This window comes from Arachis ipaensis, chromosome B6 (assembly GCF_059453495.1).
Source record: "Arachis ipaensis isolate K30076 ecotype BB chromosome B6, ASM5945349v1, whole genome shotgun sequence".
Taxonomy (NCBI): Eukaryota; Viridiplantae; Streptophyta; class Magnoliopsida; order Fabales; family Fabaceae; genus Arachis; species Arachis ipaensis.
In genome coordinates this window covers 113,208,382-113,233,864 of record NC_142441.1, presented here as the reverse complement: position 1 = coordinate 113,233,864, position 25,483 = coordinate 113,208,382, and the positions used below count along the sequence as shown (strand labels likewise).

The 25,483-nt window shown below is 38.0% G+C and overlaps 1 non-coding gene across 1 annotated transcript; it reads right to left on the bottom strand.

Moving 5' to 3' along the window:
* Positions 1–24,475: 24,475 nt before the first annotated feature.
* On the bottom strand, positions 24,476–24,583 carry LOC148562351 (small nucleolar RNA R71). Its single transcript, XR_015887180.1, has one exon. It is a non-coding gene; the product is annotated as a small nucleolar RNA R71 (small nucleolar RNA).
* Between the last annotated feature and the right edge of the window lie 900 nt (positions 24,584–25,483).

Genomic DNA, 25,483 nt, shown 5'->3' with positions numbered 1-25,483 from the left:
AATCACCACATTTTGATGAGCCCAGCTATCATATATGGATAAGTAAAAGCCAAGACAATGATGAGCTTACTGAGATCGTGACTGACATCTGTGTTATAGCAGCTGACTGGGAGAGGTATGGAGATGGGAGACCCCGGTTCATCAAGAGGGGAGACCTTAGCCCAGAAGCCAAGGGGTGGTTTGAGCTCGTGAGGAGGTCCATTCTCCCAGTTGCAAATAATTCAGAGGTAAATATTAATCGAGCAACTATGGTACATTGCCTAGTACAAGGTGGAGAAATCAATGTGCATGAACTTATAGCTGAGGGAATTCAAGATTCAGCTGAGAAGCTTGAATCAGGTGCCAGGCTTTGGTACCCCAGCACCATTCTCCGATTGTGCACAAAGGCCAAGGTGGTCTTTGAGGACAGCAATCCAGACTGGGTGAACCCTGGGAGGCTAATGACAACCCAGCGTATGGCCTATACTACACCTTCTCAGCAACAAAGAAGGCCACAAATAGGGAAACTAAAAGCAAAAGAAGGAGCTCACCAAGAGGAGTCTCATCAGGAAGAATATCAACAAGGAGAGCATCCTTACCCAGCCAACTTGAATATGAATCACCTTCTAAGAGCTATTGAAGATTTGGGGATGAGACATATGGAGGGACAAGAGCAAATACTAAACCGGATGAGCCAACAAGAAGAGTAGCAGAAATAACAAATGGAGCAGCAACAGGAACAACACTCCCAGCTCACTCAAACCATCCACCAAGTTACTGAGAGGCAAGAACGTCAAGATAAGCATTTGCAGGAACTCAATCAGCGACAAATAGCCCAGATGAAAGCATTCAATGAGTTCACTGTACTTAATGAAGGGCGGCAACTACATAGGGAGGAGTTCAACGTCAACACTCAAGCCAAGTTGAACTACATGTCTAGTAATATGCATCATCTACACTATTCCATCCCTACATATGATGAGGTCTAAAAAGATTTTGTAGAACAAGAAGAGAGGAAGGTGAAACAGCAGAAGGAAACACTCAAGAAGAAGATGGAAGATGGTGGTTTCTGGAAAAAGCTGCTTGGAAAAGGCAAGGGAAGTGGGAGCACAAGCAATCAAGAAAAACACCAGGAGGACAAGCAAGAAGGAAAGCAAGGGCAACCACATGAGTAAAAGGTGGTGGAGTTCCTTCTTTGGTCCATCTTTCTCTATGCTCTAAATAAGGAAGATCTTGTATGAAATAGAACTTGCTTCCATGTTAGTTTAAATTTTTTTTTTTAAATTCTGTCTTTTAAGTTTTTGTTGAAAAGGTCTATGTTTGCTGGTCTCTATGTCACTGCATCCTTACTTTGCTTACTTGTATGTTTGTCCCTTTAAATCAAATGAAAAGAGAATATGTGTTTTTAAAGACCAGAGAGGAGTTCATACTATGGAGTAAGTTCATGAGTTTGTGGAATGGTCATAAGTTAGCTAAGTTGGTTCAACCATAAGGTGGGAAGACAACTATCTGTCAGGAATGCTATGCTTGAAACACACCCCATGAGACTAGCTAAATAAGAAGATCCTAATAAGAAAAAGGGAAAGAACAATCAAAGTTGAGGAATAAAAGAAAAAGAGTAAGCAATAAGGCTAGGCACCAATGGTTTTAATCTTAAGACATATGTTTGTGGTGCTCCTGTGTGAGGGATCTACTTGGATGAATAAGCTCTTAGGGGTGCCTTATCACTTGGTAACTTGGGTTAACTAACTCGGGATTATCAGCTGAAAGTCCACTATCAAGAGTAACCCTCACTACAAAGCATTTAGTAACCCAAAGAGGTGCTGGACACCAAGGTCTCAAGAAAAGAAAATAAATAAACTATATACATGTGGTGTGTATGTATGGGGGAGAGACTTGAGCAAGTAAGTCCTTAAGGGTGCTTCAACACCTAGCACCTTGAACCAACTGGTTCGGGAGTGTTGGCTGAAAGCTTATTTTAAAGAGTTGCCCCCTTACAGAACACTTAGCCTAAGAACACAAATAAGCCCTAAAATAACAACAAAAGGATCAATAAATAAAAGTTTCATGGGATGCAATCACAGTGAGTATTCTAGGACATGATAAAGGTCTGAAAGCCAGGAATGAACCTAAGTTGCTATGCATGAAACCACCATAAAACCAGGGACATGACTTCCACAAAAATGACTCATTTCTCTTGGCATTCCATTCATCATTCTCTTGTTCCAATACTTGCTTAGGGACAAGCAAGCTTTAAGTTTGGTGTTGTGATGCCAGGACATTTTGGCCAATTTCACTGACCTTTTCTTTACCATTTTTAGGGTAGTTTCATGCATTTCCTTAGGAAATAAGCTAGCTTTGGGTAGATATTCACTTACATCTTGATTCAAGCATACATTGTGCACTTTACATGATTTCATGAGGATTTTGCATGAATTTAAGGACAAATTGTATGTTGCATTTCCCATGACTTGGACTAGAACTTTGATGCACTTTATGGCTTGATTTCAGGACAAAGGAAGCAAAGAAGAACCACATTAGTGGCTACGTTAGTTACACTAACGTTAACACTAACGTGGAATGGGAGTAACTTGCAAAGTTAATGAGAAAAGTGATTGCCAATAACGCTTTCGAAGCCATCATTGCCCACGTTAAGAGTCACGTTAACTAAGTTAACGTGAACTCCAACGTGGAAGAAAGAAAATGGAGCCAACGTTAGTGACACTTAACATTATCACTAACGTTGGACCATGCTCATAAGTGGCCACGTTAGACACCACGTTAACTTAGTTAACATGGCCTCTAACGTTAAGAAGAAAGGGGGAAAGCCAACGTTATTAACATTCAACATTATCACTAACGTTGCCCAAGTCACACTAGGCCACGTTAACTCCCACGTTAACCAAGTTAACGTGGAAGTTAACGTGAAGAAGGGAGGTGACGCCAACGTTAGTGACACCCAACATTGTCACTAACGTTGGAAGGAGCCCACACATGCAACCATGAGCCACGTTAACTCCCACATTAACTTAGTTAACGTGGAAGCTAACGTGGATAAGGGAATGTTGAGCCAACGTTAGTGACACTCAACTTTGTCACTAACGTTGGAGATGGCTAGCATAGCCACGTTAGAGGCCACGTTAACCTAGTTAACGTGGACTCTAACGTGGGAGCTAAGGGGCACATTGGAACGTTAGTAACAATGTTAAGTGTCACTAACGTTCTCGAAGGTTGGCAAGCCTACGTTAAAAGAGCCACGTTAACTGAGTTAACGTGGACTCTAACGTAGGGAAGGGGGAGGCTTCTCAACGTTATTGGGAAAGTTGAGTCCCAATAACGTGCGCGAAGGACAAAGAGGCAACGTTAGTGGCAACGTTTGTGCCACTAACGTTGAGGTTAACGTGGCTCTTACTTGGGTAAGGAACGTTAGTGAAAAAGTTGAATGTCACTAACATTCTCGAACCCATATTTTCACTGAACGTTAACACCACTAACGTCCTGAGCAAAAGTCTCTGCCCACTTCACACTTTCTCTCTGCAAGTAAAGCTAAGCCCAATGAAGAAGAAAACTGCTTCAAACTCAAGATCCAAAGGCCCAGACCCAAGACTTGAAGAAACAACTAGAAGAGTAGAAGAGTAGTATATATAGGAGTAGCTTTGAATTATTTTGGGGAGTTGGAAAATATAGGGAGCCTCTGGGCATAGAATTACTCTCTGTGTTTTACTTTCTCTGCACTTCTAGTTTTCATCATGTATTCTCCATCTTTGTTTTCATTTTCCAGAGCTATGAACAACTAAACCCCTTTCATTGGGTTAGGGAGCTCTGTTGTAATTTGATGGATCAATACTAGTTTTCATTATTCTTCTTCTATCTTTTCTCTTGATTTTACTTGAAAGCTTTCGATCTTCATCCAATTAGGTAGTTATCTTGGAAAAGAAGCTATTCATACTTGGATCTCTTCTGAACCTTGAAAGAGGAATGAAGAGATCAAGCTAGAAATGCTTTCTCATGCTGGACCAAATTGGGTTTGGATGGATATGTGACTATAATCCTCTCAACACTTGATTTGGGAAATGCATGTGGTATAATCAGTGACCATACTTTATCTCTTCTCATGAGCAATTGACCAAGGAATTGGCTATTGATCAAGATTTGAGAGATTGAATTACAAGAAATTGTAATTCAATCACTTAAGATTGCCAAGGAGATCAATGAGTGCATTGATTGAGGAAGAGATGAAAATGAAATTGATCCGGAGAATGCAACATCTCCTAAGCCCAATGAACTCCCCATTTCTGATCTTACCCATTCTCTTTAATTTCTGTTATTTACTCTTATGAGCAATTCCCCCATTCTCATTTACAATTCTGTAATTTACTTCCGTAATTTACTTTCAGTTCTTTTATTCTAGCATTTACTTTTTCTATCATTTACCTTCCCGCCATTTTATTTTCTGCAATTCTAAACTCAAATCCTGGATTCGCTCAACTAGAACATTCCTCTAATTAAAGTTGCTTGATCAATCAATCCTTGTGGGATTCGACCTCACTCTATTGTGAGTTTTTACTTGACGACAAATTCGGTACACTTGCCGAAGGAAATTTGTTAAGAGACAAGTTTTTCGTGAATCAAGCTTCTTGGAGAGTGATCCTCCTAGGTGCTGCCATGTTATCTACACGTGAATCAACTGAATCAGTAGTAAAGGAGCTTGTTTCGCTCTCAGATGGTGGTTTAGATTCGCCCTCAGATGAGACTGGTGAATCGATAGCAATCACTTCACCACTCTCAGAGGCTAACCGACGTCGAGCTTGCCTAATACGTGAAATAGTTCTTTCAATTTCAGGATCAAATGCGGCTAAGCTTGGATCAGGCAATGAATGCGTCATTCAATGAAAGAAACATACAGCTCATGGTAATAAAATAAAATAAAATATGAAAATAAAATAAAAATATGTACACTAATTAATAATTTAGCACACAACTGCAACTCCCCGACAACGGCGCCAAAAATTGATGCGTGACAGAAGTTGGACCAATTAAGAGATTATAATATAATAGAACAGCATTGCGAGTATAGCTCTTAACCAGCAAAAATCTGCCTCATCAATTTAGAAAGGTTGTCACAAAAAGTTTAGAATAAAAATACTGGGAGTATGAGTCCCAGGTCATCTCCCAACGAGTTACTAGAAAGGGTGCTAAGTTATTCATCAGGAGTTTTCCGAGAATTTTGAGAGTTGAATGACAGAAAATAAATAATTGTAAATTAAAAGAGAAATATATATTCTAATTAAAAAGCCTTAACTAGAGGAATGATTAATTGGAAGTTCTATCCTTGTTGGAATTCTCTCAAGTGTAGTATAAAGAGGTTGTTATTTTCACTTAGTTAACCATTACTAAATACAGGAAAGTCAAGTAATTGAGCTAACTCTTATTCGCAAATCGTAGTCCTCTCCCTTGGGAAGGTCTAGCATTAGTAAATACAGAATTAGCCAACAACTTCCAATTTAACTGACCACTTGAGCATTCCAACTCAAGTGTCTTCTCTTAATCAACCTCCATGTCAAGTAGGAAATATACTCTATTGATGATATAATACTCAGAAAAATATAAGAAGAAGACATGATGAATTGAATAAAATAAAGCTTTGAAAATTAATTAAAGATAAAAGTAATCCTTTGCATTAACAATTCATGAAAATAATTCAATTACCACTCTAAACAAGAATTAAGAATATGGAATAAATAAATAAAAGAGTGAGTAAGGAAACAAACTAGAATAGTATCTTCAACGGAGGTGATGACTCTTCGATATCCAAAAACAAAAGCATAAAACTAATAAATATGAATGTAAAGAAAAACTAGAGGAAGAGTAATTCTCTCTCTAGATTCAGATCTAAAACCTAAAAACTATCCTAATGAGAATATGTGAATGTGTCTCCGTATGTCTCTTAAGTCTCTGCATGTTCCCTGGCTTTATTCTGTGTTTCTGGGCCAAAAATGGGTCAAAACACGGCCCAAAATTGCCCCCCAGCATTTTCTGTTAATTCTGCAGATCGCGCTTGTCACGCGTATGCGTTATTTACGCGTGCGCATTATTTGGCAAATTTTCTTGTCACGCATACGCATCGTCCACGCGTGCGCGTCTTTTGTGCAGACTCCAATCCACGCGTACGCGTCAGGCACACGCACACGTAAATTTCTCCATTCCGCATGCTCGCGTGAGCCATGCGTGCGCGTCGGTGCTCGCTGGTCATCTCCTTAGTTTCTCGTGTTCCTTCCATTTTTGCAAGCTTCCTCTCCATTTTCTAAGCCATTCCTGTCCTATAAAGCCTGAAACACTTAACACACGGATCATGGCATCGAATGGTATAAAGGAGAATTAAAATATACTAATTAAAGATCTCTAGGAAGCAAGTTTTTAATCATAAAACAATATTAGGAAGGGATTATAAAATCATGCAAATCATATGAATAAGTGGGTAAAGGCTTGATGAAAACCACTCAATTAAACACAAGATAGACCATAAAATAGTGGTTTATCAGCGCACAAAAGCGGATTCTCTATCCATCCAGGAAGCATTAAGATGTATCAAGATCTAAAAACAATGTTCTGGTGGCCAGGGATGAAGAAGATGTGGCGTTGCATGTTTCCAAGTGCTTAACATGTCAGAAAGTCAAAATTGAGCATCAAAGACCATCAGGAACCCTTCAGCCCTTAGAGATTCTGCAATGGAAGTGGGAGAGAATTACATTGGATTTTGTGTTGGGTTTCCCAAGGACTCGAGCCAGTTTTGACGCCGTCTGGCTGATTGTGGATCGACTGACAAAGTCGGCCCACTTTCTCCCCATCCGAATGAGTTGTACATTAGAGGAGTTAGCACAGCTGTACATTAAAGAGATTGTGAGGTTGCACGGCGTGCCTTCCACCATTATATCCGACAGAGATTCTCGATTCATATCAAGGTTCTGAGGAACCTTTCAGCGAGCATTCGGGACTCAGTTGAGTTTAAGTACTGCATATCACCCTGAAACAGATGGTCAGTCAGAGAGAACAATCCGAACCCTGAAGGATATGCTGAGAGCCTATGTTTTGGACCAACCGGCGAACTGGGATAAAAAATAGGCCAAAAATAGGCCTAAGGGCCCAACCTAAGTCTCATTAATTAAAGGCTCAACATCTTTTTCTTCCCCCAATTGATATCCACGCTGAACAAGAAAGGGGAAGGAGGAAGAAGAGCTTCCAACCTTAACATTCATTTCAAACCACCATATCTTTCGGCTCCGAGCTCCGATCACCGCACCGTTTGCGACCATGCATCCGCGGCGTCGAGCTCTACAAATTCCGGTGACTAATATTGTAAGAAAGTTTCAATTTTGATTTCAGTTCTTCCTTTTCCTATTTTTCAAAAATTAGATATGGTGGGTGTTGAGATTTTGGTCCTTTTGTGTTATAGGATCTGATTAGCTTGAGAAAAATGCTCACTCTTGCTCATTTGGCACTTGGTTATGGTAAGGATCTAAGGATCATTAACCCTAGTTAATTCTTTGATTTAGTGTGTTGGGAATTAAATTTGGGTATGTATATGTGATCATTGTGTTAGGTGTATGTATATATGTGATAAAAAGCAAAATTGAAAACATTAGAAGCATGGTTAAGAGCTTGGGAGGCAGGATTGTAGTGTTGAGGGCTTGCTTTTTTACCTAAGTGGGTTGTCTTGGGTTATACAAGAAAATCAGCCAAGGTATGGTTTTGGTTTTTCATATTTAATATATAATGTCTTGTGAAAACTTAGGCTAGACGACCATAGGATAGGAATGAATGCATGAGTATGTAAATTGTTTAGTGCTTTAATGAGATATGTTGAACAAGGTTGAGTTTTGGTTTGTTGTTGAGATTGGTGATAAAAGGCTAAATTATAAATTAATGATGTTTGACAAGGTATGAGGGTGAATATGTATTTTGTGATAGAGTATTGGTGGATCTTGTTGATTTAAGTGATAAATTTAGGTATGAGATTGTGTATATAGGAATATAATTGATTGAGGTAGGGTGTGGAGGTTTTGACATTTTAAATGGTATGTGTTGTGCTGAATATATGCATAGGAAGTGGGATTTAAGTTTGGTTTTTAATGAAAATTGAGGTTTAAGGTTTTTGTGTAAAACTGATTTTTGGCCAAACTTTGGCGAGCCATAACCCAGCTTCCAGACCCCCAAATTGTTTCAAATTTATTTCATATGAAAATTGGGTCTGTGAAGTTTACGCCATTTGAAGAACGGATGAAAAATCTTTTAAAACGAAAATGTTATGCGCCTCGGAAGTTTGGAGGGCAAAATTGAAAATTCTGCAGCATTAAGCATTTTAGCTGTTTTGCATAGCTTGTGTACGCGACCACTGCACGCGATACGACCAACCTATTCGGGTTGGACATCTTGCGTACGCGAGCAGGGTGCTTGCATATGAGCAGTGATTTTTGAGGGGTTGCATACTGATGAGCGGATATTTTATATGCTTTTTCGCATCATTTTCATATTGTTTTAGTTATGTTTTGTTTAAGTTTTATTATATTTTCATAGTTTTTTGTGCTAAATTCACATTTTGGATTCTACTTTGAGTTGTTGTATTTTCTAATGCTTTCAGGTAATTTCTGGCTAAAATTGAGGAGTTTTGGCAAACTCCGACTCAGAGACAAGGAAAGCATAGCAGATGTTGTCATATTCTGATCTCCATGCACTCAAATGAGCATTTCAGGAGCTACAAAAGTTCAAATGACACGTTCTTAATGGCGTTCGAAAGCTAACTTCCAGAGCTTTTCAGTAATATATAATGGTCTATACTTTTCTTTGAAGGAGCATGCTCATATTTGGCGTTGAACACCAAGGAGCTACCCCCTTTCTGGCGTTCAACACCCCAAATGAACCTAAGCCAGCGTTGAACGCCACATTCCACCTCATTCCTGGCATTCAATGCCACCAAGAGGCACAAGGCAGCGCCAATCACCCCCCCAATAGGCGTTCAACACCCATTCCTAAAGATGGACGCCAAGTTCAGCGCAAGTACTCAACCAAAGTGGGCCCAAGAGTGGATTTTCGCACCTCTAGTCTAGTCTATCATAATTTTGTACTTCTTAGTTATTAGATTAGTATTTGAAGGAGAATATCACCCATGTTTAGGATCTTGTGCCTCATCTTCTTTCACCACTTTCGAATTCACAGTACTTTCTGTAAGGTATGAGCTACTAAACCTTCTAAGTTAGGGTTAGGAGCTCTGCTGATTCTCATGGATTAATAATATTACTGTTTCTATTTCACTACACGTTTAATTCCATTCTTTTGTGCATTTTTTATCTTTATCTCATGAATTAAGGATGAACCGTGACAATCATTCTTGTTCTACATGGGTTCCGTGTGAGTCCTGACCCAGATAGCATTGAACTACAGTTAGAGAATGTACTGTGGATTCCAAGATAGTGCCTGGGCGACTTTGGATAAGTGACATAAAATCCTGTTGACTGTGCGTTAAGGCTAGAGTCTGAGAAGCAACATTCCCTGATCCAGAAGATCCAACCTTATCTGTGGCATTTTAAGTACGATTCCGAAGGAGAGTGGATTGCCTAGGTCTTCACCTTTAGCTATGGTGGGAAGCCATGAGTTAACTTGATGAGGATTCTACATGAGTTGCTCGGATATGGTAGACTTCTATGGTTTAGAAGAGGCTAACTTGATGAGGATGCTACATGAGTTAGTCAATTACAGCTGCCATTGAATGAATCATTCATTATTGAAGTAGACAGCAAGAAAAGTTAATCCAGAAAGAATACGCATCTCCGAAGTCTTAACAGAATCTCTATCATTGTTTTCACATCAACCTGGTATTTCGTATTTATTATTTTATTTATGCATTTAAACAAACAACCATCTTTCTAGTCGCCTGATTAAGATTTACAAGATAGCCATTGCTTGCTCAATCTGTAACCACCCTACCTCACAAGGCCTGTGATTTTTGGTTCTTTACGGCATTCGCTGACGCGCATAGGATTATATATATATAGCATAGATAACGAGTTAAAATTAAAACACGTAGCGCTAAAACTTTTTTTAGTGCTTCCGAGTGATGAATCTTGGTAATTAGATAATTACCGCTATAGTTAATTTACTTTCTTTAAAATTAACTACCTCTCACTAACTCATAAATAATGAATTAGTTGAGAAATTATCCTAAAAGCGTTACCAACTGATTATCTGGTTTCTCCTTCCTCCTTTTCAAAGCCACGGTCTTTTTTTCTTTTCTTCCTTCACCGGGTCCAACCGAACCAAGTTTTTTATAATTAAATTAAAATCCAAGAAAACTTTGGTTAAGTTCATTCTCTCTTCTCGTCTCACTACCGAACGCTACTTCTGGAGAAACCATGGTCACCGCTTCACACAAGGACTGCTGTGAATTAGTGTTACAAGGAGAAGGAGCCACGAAGCCTTGCCGCACCAACTCATCCTTTTCCATCTTCTATTGATATATATAGCAGAGCTAAACCTTTCAATTCCCTCTAGAAAGCGTATGAAGAGAAGGAAGGAGTCAAGAGTGGTGATTGTTCAAGGCAGAGGAGAAGGAAGACGGCAATAGGGACATCATCAACTGCGTACATCATCACCAAGAAGGAGGGAGAGGCCCATTAAAGGTTTCAATCTGAAGCTAAAGAAGAAAACCCTACTCTTTTTCTTTCTGATTCCCTTGGTATTTTTCTGATTAGGTAAGAAATTAGTAACTCTACCCTCTGTTGTTCTTCCTAATTTAAAGATTTTAGCCCCTGTTGAGCTCCAATTTCTACAAATGACGACCAACCCAATCAAATTCATCTCACCACAAGAATGAGACTCTTTCCCTTGCTTCACATGCAGCTCGGTCACTAGCCTTGTGAACTGACAAAATTTCCTAATTATGTTTGTTAGGGTTTCCTGAGTTAAGGTAGCAAGGAATAGAGTTTGGTTTGTGAATCCTCAAAAAAAAAAAAAAGGTAAGGGTTAGGAATGTAAATTAGTTATGGGTAATTGCTAGATGTAACCTTGATTGATGATGATAGGTTAACATGATTGATGTTGCTAAAAATTCTGTTAAGTGGTTGGATTATTATTGCTGAATGTAGTACAGACTCTTAATGTTGTGAAAGTGTGATCATGTTATGTTTATTGTGTAAATTCTTGATGTTTATGAATCTGAAGCTCTTGGGCAAAATTAGGGCATAATTCATGTATAAATGGTAATAAACAATGAGAATTTTTTATTAACATGAGTTAGGAACTTAGGGGGTCGGATTTGGTTATTGAAAATTAAGAAGCTTTGCTGCAGAAATTTTGAAATAGATTAAACAGCAACTTAAAATAAAAACTGGGACCAATCTAGAAATTATTTTCGAACCAACCTATTTTTCTATCAAATTTCAAGAAGTCAAGGTTTCTCCATTTCAAGAAATTTGGCCAAGTGGTTCGGAAGCTATGATTTTTTGAAGTTTAGTGGTTGCTGTAGAATTTTCTGGTTTTCTGGTTCTGCAATACCAACTTCCACACACTATAACTTTTGATTTACTTAGAATTTTGAGTTGCTTCCAAAAGGATTTTAAAGATCTATCAGTCTATTATAGTTTAACACAAGTTTCATGTCCATATCTATTTTTTAGACTTAATTAAGTCACATGGAAGATGGGTTGTTTGCTGGAAACCCTGAACTAATTTGTGAAAATGGAGCACCACTTCCAATTGATAATTAATTAATCAAATAAAGTGATATAAACCTGAAACTTGTGGATTCTGAAACTTAAGAGTGCTGAGTATAATCTCACCAAAATTTAGAAGTAACAGATTAGAATTGAAATTATTGTGGAACTTATAAAAAATACTGTAGCTGGCTGTCTTTTCTGGATCTCTATAAATGCAGTAGCAGAATTCTAAAACTTGTATAAAATTAAATTCTAATCCAAATTTATCAAAAACTAATTCAAATTAAAGATTAGGATCTCTGGAATTACCTTACCAAGAGAGATATTTCATACATAAGTGTTCACAACATAAGAACTACATAGCAAAACTGCAATGTGCTACCCCAAAAAAATCTAAGGATAGCAATCTCGGGTTTCCTTCAATATCTAACGTTAAACTGCCTAGAAAAATATGAGTTCTAGACCTTTAGAAACTTGAGTTCAATATGAACACGTGGACGTAAAGTTTGCGTGAATCCGAGTCCGTTTTTTACCTTAATTATTAAATAGAAAACTTATCGCCAAGAAGGTATTAGGCTAAACAAGTCTAGAAAATGAGTAAGAATGTAAGGTGTCCCTAGAAAGGTTTAAAGTTAAAAAGGTAATGCGGAGGTACGTGTAAGTAAATGGTGATGTGGAGGCATAAAGAAAATAAAAGAGAATAAGGAACAATGAATGAAACATAAATTGAGAATTGTATATTGAATGGGCCTTGTGCCAAATTGCTAATGCGAAAGTGCCTACCTAACTGATAGCCCGAGATTGCTAATGCGGGAATATTCGCCTAATTGATAGCTTGCCTCTTACCATGATACCAAGATATCCTAATTGACATGGTAAAGAGACCATATTCGGGGTTCGCCCCGAGTAACGTCGGGTTGCGGGTAGACAACCGACGCATGAGCTCATGGCCTGCGCTAGGAATAGGCATGAATCATCTTGTTTTGTGCATAGAAACTTCTTGTGAATTATTTATTGACCTTTTCCTAATTGTCTATACCATTTACTTGTTGTTTGTATGTTTGTTTTCTGTGTTCTGTGTTTGTTCTTTTTCTGTTTCACGACAACTTAGAGACAGAGACCTTAGGTTCCCCTTTTATCTTGCTGAGAACTCTAGGTTCTCACCCTTCTTTTCTTTCTTTCTCCTCCTCCCCAGACGGGTTCGGCAGAGGAGCTCTTTGAGTTTCATTCTATCCTGAGCTATGAGGATCCGGCACGCGGTGGAATCTTCATATGGAGCACATTTTGGACCACTTTCTTGGACAATGTTCGGAGATCACTCCAGAGTTAGTTGCAGTGAATCTTTCGCTCCTTTTTTTTATCTTAGTATTACTTTCCCCTCGCTTTTGTAGTACTTTTAGAGGGGTAGGACATTTTAGTAGTTCGGTTCCAGTTTAGAAAACCCGTGTGAGGGTTGGGACTGACTTCTTCTTTAGTATTTGTACATATAACTTGGTGTGATACTCAGCTTATGATAGATGGCACGTATCTTTAAACTTAACTCATGTGTATATTTGTATATATGTTTATATATGTTATTTTCTATTGCCATGTGTTTTCTTACATCACAACTTTAAAGAAACTAACTCTGCGAGCAACTACACGCAAATCTACAAATAATAGTTTATTCACGATTAAACTGATAAAGGCTTTTATTAATGTGTTTACAAAATCTGAGTCTAGAGCTAAGTAGGCCCGCACGACGAGTAACACCTGAACATTTAGCATTGGTCATGATGTGTCAAAAGTTGGGGTGTTACACAATCCAACAATCCCCGTGGGATTCGACCCTCACTCACCTGAGGTATTACTTGGACGGCTCGGTGCACTTGCGGGTTCATCTGTGCGAAACTTGCGGAGTTCAATTTCACGCACCAAGTTTTTGGGGCCATTTCCAGGGATTGTTCGAGATTGACAAACTACTGGACTATCTTGTTTCTTAGATTAGGTCCTTTTTGAGGTTTTATTGCTCTTTTACTTGTTTTCTTATTTTCTTTTTCAAAAACTTTTTCAAAACCTTTCTTTTCTTTATCTTTTGTTTGAGTCTTGTGTCAATCTTTAAGTTTGGTATTTTTTGGTGTTTCTTGTTTTTCTTTTCTTAGTTTTTTGAAAAAAAATTATTCTTGAGTGTTCTTCATTGTGTTCAAATTGTTCTTGATATTTTTCTTTGTTTGATTTCAAAATTTTTAACTTTGGTGTCTTTTAGTTGTTTTTCTTTTAATTTTTGAAAAATTAGTGTCTTTGATCTTAAATTTTTAAGTTTGGTGTCTCTTAGTTATTTTTCTTTTCCTTAAATTTTGAAAATCCAAAAAAAATATTTCTTTTATCTTTATTTAAATTTTCGAAAATCTTTACTATCTTTTCTTATCTTGATTTAAAAATTTTAAGTTTGGTATTTTCTTGTTAGTGAAGTTTAAATTTTATTTTCAAATCTTATATTTTCAAAACTTTTTTTTTTGAATCTTTATCTTATCTTTTTTTTATCTTTCTTTAAATTTCACCTATCTTATCTTATTTTTTTTGGTGACCTATCTTATCTTATTTTAAATTCAAATATTAAAATTCAATTTCAAAATTAAAATTCAATTTTCAAATTTCAAAACCAAATATTTTTCAAAATTCAAATTTCAAATCTTATCTTTCCAAATCTTTTTCAAATCTTTATCATATTTTTTTACTTTATATCCTTCCTATCTTATCTTCTTTTTAAATTTAAAACTTTTAAATTTCAATTCTTTACTTTCTTTTAATTTTGAATTTCAAAATCATTGTTTGACTTTCTCTTTCACATTTACGAAAATCACATTTAATTTTCAAATCTTTTTAGTTAATTAGTTGTCCTAGCTTTTAATTTTCTTTTATTCTTCTTTATTATTTCGAAATAAATGAATAAAATAAACATAAAACAAAATTATTTTGACTTTCAAATCTCTTTCTTCTTAATTTTCGAATTCTCAAGCATATCTCCCTCTCCATTATTTCGAATTCTACATCCCCTCTCTACCCTCATTCTTCTTATCTCATCTAGATATCTCACTAGGAGTTCCCTATACTCTGACATAGAAACTCCTATACTTCCTTTTCTTGGTTTTCTTTTCTTGTTCATGAGCAGGAATAGAGATAAAGAACCTCTCTTTGATCCTGATCCTGAACCTGAGAGGACTCTAAGGAGACGGCTACAAAAAGCTAGAGAACAATACTCCGGAGGAGACGCAATGATAGAGGAGAATACAGAGCTTCTCAAACAAGAAGCTAAGAATACAGACATGGCAGCCAATCCCAATGATAGAGGAGATGCAAGAAAGGTCCCAGGTGACTTTACTGCACCCACTTCTGACTTCTATCGACGAAGCATCTCTATACCTGCCATTAGTGCAAATAACTTTGAGCTGAAGCCTCAACTGGTCACTCTATTTCAACAGAACTGCCAGTTTCATGGACTTCCATGGGAAGATCCCAATAGATTCATATCTGATTTCTTGCAGATCTGTGATACTGTTAAGACTAATGGGGTGGATCCAGAAATTTACAAGCTTATGCTTTTTTCCTTTGCTATAAGGGACAGAGCTAGGTTATGGCTGGATTCTCAGCCTAAGGAAAGCCTAGACTCTTAGAGAGGGTGGTCAATGCATTTTTAACCAAGTTCTTTCCACCTCAGAAGCTGAGTAAGCTTAGGGTGGAAGTTCAGACCTTCAGACAAAATGAGGGTGAATCTTTCTATGAAGCATGGAAGAGGTACAAGCAACTGATTAGAAGGTTCCCTCCTAACATGATTTCGGACTGGACCATGCTAGATATCTTCTATGATGGCCTTACTGAGATGTCCAAGATGGCATTGGACCACCCTGCTGGTGGTTCACTCCACTTGAAGAAAACACCTGAAGAGAATCATTGATATGGTTGCCAACAACCAATTTATGTACACTTCTGAGAGGAACCTTGCGAACAATGGGGTAGATCAGAAGAGAGAAGTCCTAGAGGTTGACACTCTGAATGCCATATTGGCTCAGAACAAGATCCTGACCTAACAAGTCAACATGATCTCTCAGCATCTGACTGGATCACAAGCTGCAGCTGACAGCACTCAAGAAGCCTCCTATGAAGGAGATGCATATGATCCACATTAACCCATGATGGATAAGGTCAACTATTTGGAAAATCCCTTAGAAAATCCCAACAATGAGCCTTATGGAAATACCTACAACTCATCATGGAGGAGTCATCCCAACTTTTCAGGAAGGGATCAACAGAAGCCTCAGCAAGGCTTCAACAATAATCAATGTGGAAGAACCCAGAATAGGTTCAACAATAGACCATTCCCACCATCTCAACAACAGATGGAGACGTCTAAGCAGAGCCTCTCAGACTTAGATACTATAGTCTCTGATCTCACTAAGACCACTCAAAGTTTTATTACTGAAACAAGATTCTCCATTAGAAATCTGGAGGTACAGATTGGTCAACTGAGTAAAAGGGTCCCTGAGATCCCTTCTAACACTCTTCCAAGTAATACTGAAGTAAACCCAAGAGAAAAGTGCAAGGCCCTCACTGTAGCAGCTGAGGCCGAATTTGAAGAGGAAGTGCTGGCATTGAATGCCAGCCAGGGAGTAAATGTTGTGTGTTCAATGCCCAATAAGGAGCAAGTTATGGCATTGAACGCCACAATGGGAGTAGCTGGGCATTCAACACCCATTAAGGACTCCCTTGTTGAAGACCTAAAAGAAACCAAAAACTCATGATGAGACTATAGAGATTCCCTTGAATGCCTGGTTATAGATTATAGACTCTGAAGAATACTCCTCCTCTGATGAGGAAGAGGAAACTAGGGAAGAGAAAGTTGCTCGGTACTTAGGAATTCTGATAAAGCTGAATTCCAAATTATTTGGAACAGAGACATTGGAGGAAGAACCTCCAGTGCTCATCAAAGAACTCAATGCCTTAGTTTAGAAGAAACTACCTCAGAAGCTGCCGGATCCCGGATGCTTCCTAATCCCTTGCACCATAGGGACAATCACCTTTGAGAAGGCTTTATGCGAACTAGGGTCAAGCATAAACCTCATGCCCCTCTCTGTCACGGAGAGGTTGGGAATCTTTGAGGTGCAAGCTGCCAAGATCTCACTAGAGATGGTAGACAAGTCACTGAAAAAGGTATATGGTCTGATAGAGGATATCTTAGTAAAGGTTAAAAACTTTTACATCCCTGCAGATTTTATAATCTTAGATACTGGAGAGGACGAGGATGAATCCATCATCCTTGGAAGACCTTTCCTAGCCACTGCCAATGCCATAATTAATGTGGCAAAGGGAGAGCTCGTTCTGTAGTTATGGGAAGATCACATCTTGTTCAAGATGCCTAGACCTAACTCCCTCCCTAAGGGAGGGACAACTGTGCAACACTTAGTGTTCCAGCCCTCTCTCTCTCTCTCTGTGTGGAGCTTCATAGGGCCCCCAGACACCAAATCTAAGTTTGGTGTTGAAAAATCATCATCAAGCTATGAGAATGAAGGTACTAAGGAAAAGGTACCTAAAGGCTTGAGGGATAAGAAAATCCCTACTGAAGGCCTCTCACTTGGCATGAGAGTTGTCTTCACAGATAGCCTAGTGATTCCACACACTGTAAACAAGATCCTGTCTCTAGAACATGTGGAGCTCATCCATGAGAGCACAGGAAGGAAGTTCAATGTAAGGGGTGAAATTCTGAGCCCCTATCTATCTCCGTAAAGGAGCTGACCGTTAAGCTAGTGACGTTAAAGAAGCGCTTGTTGGGAGGCAACCCAACCATGACTAGAATATTTCTATTTTTCTTTAAGTTTATGTCTATTCGAGTTATATTAAGTTATTTTCATAGTTATTTCCTTTTTAAAAATTGTGATAATGTACAGTAGTCAGAACAGAGACAAAGAGATTCAGAGATGGAAATAGAACACCCTGGAGTAGACCCCTTGCTGGCGTTGAACGCCATACAAGGAGGCAGGGGGCGTTCAACGCCCCATACGGGTAAGAAAGCTGGCGTTGAATGCCACACATGGAGAAGTGTGGGCGTCCATCGCCCAAGAGGGAGCAGCCTGCTGGCGTTGAACACCAGAATGGGACCGTTCTAAGCGTTCAACTCCCTACAAGGAGCAAAGACCTAGCGTTGAACACCAGGAAGGGAGACCCTAAATGGGCATTCAACACCCAAGAGGGAGTAGGAAGCTGGCATTGAATGCCAGCCAGGGTGCAGAGGCTGGGCGTTCAACGCCCACAAGGGGGCAGAAAATTTGAATTCCCTAGCCTCTCAGGACCAGTGGGTCCCACAGAATCTCTACCTACCCCGTCTTCTTATCTCTCTTACTTTTCCTCTTCCCCATATACACTATTTCCCATACACCATCAACTAATCACATCCACATCACCTTTTTCTCTTCCCAACACCCTTCATCACTTCCCACTAACCACACCCACTTCAAATTCAAACATTCCCACCTATAACCCCCCTCATGACCAAAACCCACCCCTATAAATAGCCTTTCCTACAACCTTTCAAACACACACCTCACACACACTAACCCCCACTTGGCCGAATCCCTCTCCCCCTCTATCTTCACTATTCTTTTCTTCTTCTACTCTCTTCTTCTCTTTTGTTCATATTTGCTCCAGGACGAGCAAAGTTCTTAAGTTTGGTATTGTAAAAGCTTTGCTTTTTGACTTCTACTATCCCTAAGTATGGAACCAAAGTCTGGTAAAACCTCAAGAAAGAGGAAAAGAAAGGCCATTTCCTCCGCTTCTGAATCTTGGAAAAGAGAGAGATTCCTCCCCAAGGCTCATCAAAACCACTTTTATGAAGTAGTGGCAAAGAAAAGGGTGATTCTTGAAGTCCCCTTTAGGCTAAAAAAGAATGAGAACTCAGAGATCCAACAAGGAATTCAGAGAAGAGGTTGGGAAGTTTTGACCAATCCTATCCCGAAAGTTGGGATCTTAATGGTGCAAGAGTTTTATGCCAATGCTTGGGTCACCAAAAATCATGACACTAATGTAAACCCACTTCCCAAAAATTGGGACACCATGGTCCGAGAGCAGCTCTTGGATTTCAGCCCGAAAAGTGTAAGGTTGGCGCTCCAACTGCCATTAATGCTAGGAGACCCACATCCTTACACTAGAATAGTTAATTTCGATCAGAGGCTGGACAAAGTCCTTTCAGACATTTGTGTGGAAGGAGCTTAGTGGAAGAGGGATGCTCAAGGCAAGCCTACCCAACTAAGAAGGCTTGATCTCAAGCCCCATAGCTAGAGGATGGTTGGAATTCATCCAACGCTCTATCATCCCTACTAGTAACTGGTCCGAAATGACTATTAACCGAGCCATCATGATTCACGGCATTATGCTTGGGAATGAGGTGGAGGTACATGAGGTGATACCTCAAGAGCTGTACAAGGTGGCAGAAAAGCCCTCCACCCTAGCAAGGTTGGCATTCCCACATCTTATCTGTCACCTATGAAATTCAGTTGGAATTGTCATAGAAGGAGACGTCCCTATTGAGGAGGACAAGCCCATCACTAAAAGAAGGATGGAGCATGTACGAGAGCCTACGCAAGAGCCTGTGCAGCCACCTCAACAAGAAATTCCTGAGATGCCTCAAGGGATACATTTTCCTCCCCAAAATTATTGGGATCAATTGAACACTTCTCTAAGAGAATTAAGTTCCAACATGAATCAGCTGAGGATGGAATACCAGGAGTAGTCCACCATCCTCCATGAAATAAGAGAAGATCAAAGAGCTATGAGAGAGGAGCAACAGAGGCAAGGACAAGACATAGAGAAGCTTAAACACTCCATTGGATTCACTAGGGGAAGTAGTAGCCGCCATCACTAAGGTGGTCACGTTCCATTCCCTTGCCTATGTTATTTTTCTGTTTTTCACTGTGTTTTATTTTATTGTATGTTTCTTGTTTTCTAGTGCATGATCATCTTTGTTTATGTCTTAAAGCTATTAAATATTCCATGTATCTCTCACCATACTTAAAAGAAAAATTTTATTTGAAAAAAAGAAGTAAAATGCATGAACTCGAGTTATATAATAAGAATAGTCCAATTATTTGATGTGGTGGCATTACTTTTACTTTTTGAATGCATGAATTAATAGTGCATATTTGATGTTGGAGTTAAGTGTGTTGGCTCTTGAAAGAATAATGGAAAAGGATAAGTATTATTGGTAATTTAAAAAATTCAATTATTAATTCTTGAATCAAGAAAAAGCAGCAATAAAAAAGAAAGAAAAAGAGAAAGAAATTGCGAAAAAAAGAGAGAAAAAAAAGAAAAAGCCAAACCAAAAGGCAAGAGTAAGAGAGAAAAAGAAAAAGCCAATAGCTCTTTAAACCAAAAGGCAAGAGCAAAAATATCAAAGGCTTTGAGCATCAAAAGTTAGAAGGGTCTAAAGAAACAAAATATTGGCCTAAAAAGTTCAAATGAACTCCTTCCCCTAACTAAATGCTTGTGGTGTGAAGGTGTCAAGTGAAAAGCTTGAGACTGAGCAGTTAAAGTCGTGATCTCAAAAGCAAAAGAGTGTCCTAAGAACACTGGGTACCACTGTCTAGGGATTCTAGCAAAGCTGAATCACAATCCAAATTAGTTTTACCCAGTTAAGTGCTTGTAGCGTTTATGTATCCGGTGGTAATATTGGAAAACAAAACTCTTAGGGTGATGAGCGGAAATTCATACGCTTTTTGGCATTAATTTTACATACTTTTTAGTATGATTTAGTTAGTTTTTAGTATATTTTTATTAGTTTTTAAATAAAATTCACATTTCTGGACTTTACTATGAGTTTGTGTATTTTTCTGTGATTTTAGGTAATTTCTGGCTGAAATTGAGGGACTTGAGCAAAAATCAGATTCAGAGGCTGAAGAAGGACTGCAGATGCTGTTGGATTCTGACCTCCCTGCACTCAAAGTGGATTTTCTAGAGCTACAGAAGTCCAAATGACGCGCTCTTAATTGCGTTGGAAAGTAGATATCCAGGGATTTCCAGCAATATATAATATTCTATACCTTTCTTGAGTTTAGATGACGCAAACTGGCGTTCAACGCCAACCTTCTGCCCTATTTTGGAGTTAAACGCCAGAAACAGGTTGCAAAGCAGAGTTAAACGCCAGAAACAGGTTACAAACTAGCGTTTAACTCCAAGAAAGACCTCTGCACGTGAAGGCTTCAATGCTCAGCCCAGGCACACACCAAGTGGGCCCGGAAGTGGATTTCTGCATCATTTACTCATTTCTGTAACCCTAGTAACTAGTTTAGTATAAATAGAACTTTTTACTATCATGTTAGGGATCCGTTCTTTGATCAGTCTTATGCTATCTTAGACCTTTATGGGGGCTGGCCATTCGGCCATTCCTGGACCTTGCTCTTATGTATTTTCAACGGTAGAGTTTCTACATACCATAGATTAAGGTGTGGAGCTCTGCTGTTCCTCATGAATTAATGCAAAGTACTATTGTTTTTCTATTCAACTCAAGCCTATTTCCTCTCTAAGATATTTATTCGCACACAAGAACATGATGAATGTGATGATTATATGACGCTCATCACCATTCTCACTTATGAACGCGTGCCTGACAAACACTTCCGTTCTACATGAAAGCAAGCTTGAATGCATATCTCTTAGCCTCCTGATCATGAGATCAGAGTCTTCGTGGTATAGGCTAGAATTATTGGCGGCCATTCTTGAGATCCGGAAAGTCTAAACCTTGTCTGTGGTATTTCGAGTAGGATCAGGGAAGGGATGGCTGTGACGAGCTTCAAACTTGCGAGTGCTGGGCGTAGTGACAGACGCAAAAGGATTACTGAATCCTATTCCAGTATGATCGAGAACCGACATATGTTTAGCCGTGTGGTGACATTGCATTTTGGACCATTTTCACTGAGAGGACGATATGTAGCCATTGACAATGGTGATGCCCTACATAAAGCTTGCCATGGAAAGGAATAGGAATGATTGGATGAAGACAGTAGGAAAGCAGAGATTCAGAAGGAACAAAAGCATCTCCATACGCTTATCTGAAATTCTCACCAATGAATTACATAAGTATCTCTATCCTATTTTATATTTTATTTATCTTTTAATTATTAAAACTCTATAACCATTTGAATCTGCCTGACTGAGATTTACAAGGTGACCATAGCTTGCTTCAAGCCGACAATCTCCGTGGGATCGACCCTTACTCACGTAAGGTTTATTACTTGGACGACCCAGTGCACTTGCTGGTTAGTTGTGCGAAGTTGTGACAAAGAACTAAAATTATGAACGTGCGTATCAATTTTTTGGCGCCGTTGCCGGGGAGTGAACGATCACGATTTACATACCAAGTTTTTGGCACCGTTGCCGGGGATTGTTCGAGTTTGGACAACTGACGGTTCATCTGGTTGTTCAGATTAGGTAATTTTATTTTAATTTTAATCTTTTTGTTTTTTATTATTCTTATTTTCGAAAATTTTTTTTTAAATAAATTATTCTATGTTCTTCAGAATTTTTAAGAATGAATTCTAGAGTTTCTTCATGATTTGTTGAAGCCTGGCTAGCTGTCAAGCCATGTCTAAATTTTTGGACTGAGGCTTCCACTTATCATGGCAAGAGTCCTTGGACTCTCATCTAATCAGCTGTTATATTCCTGATTTATATCTGCTAAAGCTTGGCTGGCCATTGACCATGTCTAGTGTTTTGGACGAAGCTTTTACTGAAAGCTTGGCTGGCTAGTGAGCCATGTCTAATTCCTGGACTGGAGCTTTAGACTAACAGTGCATGATTCCTGAAATTCTTATTAAAAATTTTTTTGAGTCCTTATTTTTCTTTTTCCAATTAATTTTCAAAAAATCCAAAAAAATTTACAAAATCATAAAAACCAAAAATAATTTTATGTTTCTTGTTTGAGTATAGTGTCAATTCTTAAGTTTGGTGTCAATTGCATGCTTTTATAATTTTCTCTAATTTTCCCTAATTCATCATATGTTCTTCATGATCTTCAAGTTGTTCTTAATGATCTCCTTTGTTTGATCTTTGCATTTTTTATGTTTTGTGTCTTTTCTTATTTTCCATATGCATTTTCAAATTATTAGTGTCTAAAGTTTGAAAATTTCTAAGTTTGGTGTCTTGCATGTTTTTCTTTTCTAAAAATTTTCAAAAATAAGTTCTTGGTGTTCACCTTGACATTCAACGTGTTCTTAGTGTTCATCTTGACATTCAAAGTGTTCTTTCATGCATTGTGTGTTTTGATTCACAAATTTCATGTTTTGAGTCTTTTTACTGTTTTTCTCTTTCTTCATTAAAAATTCAAAAATAAAAAAATATCTTTCCCTCATTCTCTCATAAATTTTTGAAAATTTGGTTTGATTTAGTCAAAAAGTTTTTAAATTTAATTGTTTCTTGTGAGTCAAATCAAATTTTTATTTTAAAAAAAAATATATCTTTTTAAAATCTTTTTCAAAAAATCAAATCTTTTTCATTTTTCTTTTATGAATTTCGAAAATTTCAAAATGATTTTCAAAAATCTTTTTCTTATTTTTATCTCATATTTTCGAAATTAATGCTAACAATTAATGTGATTGATTTAAAAATTTTAAGTTTGTTACTTGCCTAGTAAGAAAGGTTCAATCTTTAAATTTTAAAATCATATCTTTTTGTTTCTTGTTAGTCAAGTAACCAACTTTAATTTTCAAAATCAAATCTTTTTCAAAATAAATGTCAATCACATCTTTTTCAAAATCAATTTCAAAATTTTTTCTAACTTCTTATCTTTTCAAAATTGATTTTCAAATCTTTTTCAATTAATCTTATCTTTTTGTTTGATTCTTATCTTTTTCAAAACCACCTAACTAATTATCTCTCTAATTTTCAAAAATCACCTTCCTCTTTTTCAAAATTACTTTTTAATTAACTAACTGTTTTAAATTTTAATCTAATTTAATTTCATTTTTCTTTTTAAAATTTTCGAATTCTAACTAATTTTAAATTGAAAAAAACAAAAATATTTTTTTTAAATTTTCGAATTCTTCCCTCTCTCATCTCCTTCTAATTATTTATTTATTTACTAACACTTCTCTTCATCTCAAAATTTGAACCTTCTCTTCCTCTTGGTGTTCGAATTTCCCTTCTTCTATTCTTTTCTTCTTCTACTCACATAAAGGAATCTCTATACTGTGACATAGAGGATTCCATATTTTCTTTTGTGTTCTCTTCTTTTTTATATGAGCAGGAACAAGGATAAGAACATTCTTGTTGAAGCTGATCCTGAACCTGAAAGGACTCTGAAGAGGAAGCTAAGGGAAGCTAAAGCACAACTCTCTGGAGAAAATCAGACAGAAATTTTCGAAAAAGAAGGAGACATGGCCGAAAATAATAACAATGCAAGGAAGATGCTTGGTGACATTACTGCACCAAATTCCAATTTACATGGAAGAAGCATCTCAATCCCTGCCATTGGAACAAACAATTTTGAGCTAAAGCCTCAATTAGTTTCTCTGATGCAACAGAACTGCAAGTTTCATGGACTTCCATCAGAAGATCCTTTTCAGTTCTTAACTGAATTCTTGCAAATCTGTGATACTGTTAAGACCAATGGGGTTGATCCCGAGGTCTACAGGCTTATGCTTTTCCCGTTTGCTGTAAGAGACAGAGCTAGAATATGGTTGGACTCTCAACCTATAGATAGTCTGAACTCTTGGGATAAGCTGGTCATAGCTTTCTTAGCCAAGTTCTTTCCTCCTCAAAAGCTTAGCAAGCTTAGAGTGGATGTTCAAACCTTCAAACAGAAAGAAGGTGAATCCCTCTATGAAGCTTGGGAGAGATATAAGCAACTGACCAAAAAGTGTCCTTCTGACATGCTTTCAGAATAGACCATCCTGGATATATTCTATGATGGTCTGTCTGAATTATCAAAGATGTCATTGGATCATTCTGCAGGTGGATCCATTCACCTAAAGAAAATGCCTGCAGAAGCTCAGGAACTCATTGACATGGTTGCAAATAACCAGTTCATGTACACTTCTGAAAGGAATCCTGTGAGTAATGGGATGCCTCAGAGGAAGTGAGTTCTTGAAATTGATACTCTAAATGCCATATTAGCTTAGAATAAAATATTAACTCAGCAAGTCAATATGATTTCTCAGAGTCTGAATGGATTGCAAGCTGCATCCAACAGTACTCAAGAGGCATCTTCTGAAGAAGAAGCTTATGATCCTGAGAACCCTGCAATAGCAGAGGTGAATTACATGGGCGAACCCTATGAAAACACCTATAATCCCTCATGGAGAAATCATCCAAATTTCTCATGGAAGGATCAACAAAAGCCTCAACAAGGCTTTAATAATGGTGGAAGAAATATGTTTAGCAATAGCAAGCCTTTTCCATCATCAATTCAGCAACAGACAGAGAATTCTGAGCAGAATCCATCTAGCTTAGCAAATATAGTCTCTGATCTATCTAAGGCCACTTTAAGTTTCATGAATGAAACAAGGTCCTCCATTAGAAATTTGGAGGCACAAGTGGGCCAGCTGAGTAAAAGAGTCACTGAAACTCCTCCTAGTACTCTCCCAAGCAATACAGAAGAGAATCCAAAAAGAGAGTGCAAGGCCATTACCTTATTTGGTGTGGCCAAACCCAAAGAGGAGGAGGAGGACGTGAATCCTAGTGAGGAAGACCTCCTGGGACGCTCAGTGACCAATAAGGAGTTTCCCTTTGAGGAACCAAAGGAATCTGAGGCTCATCTAGAGACCATAGAGATTCCA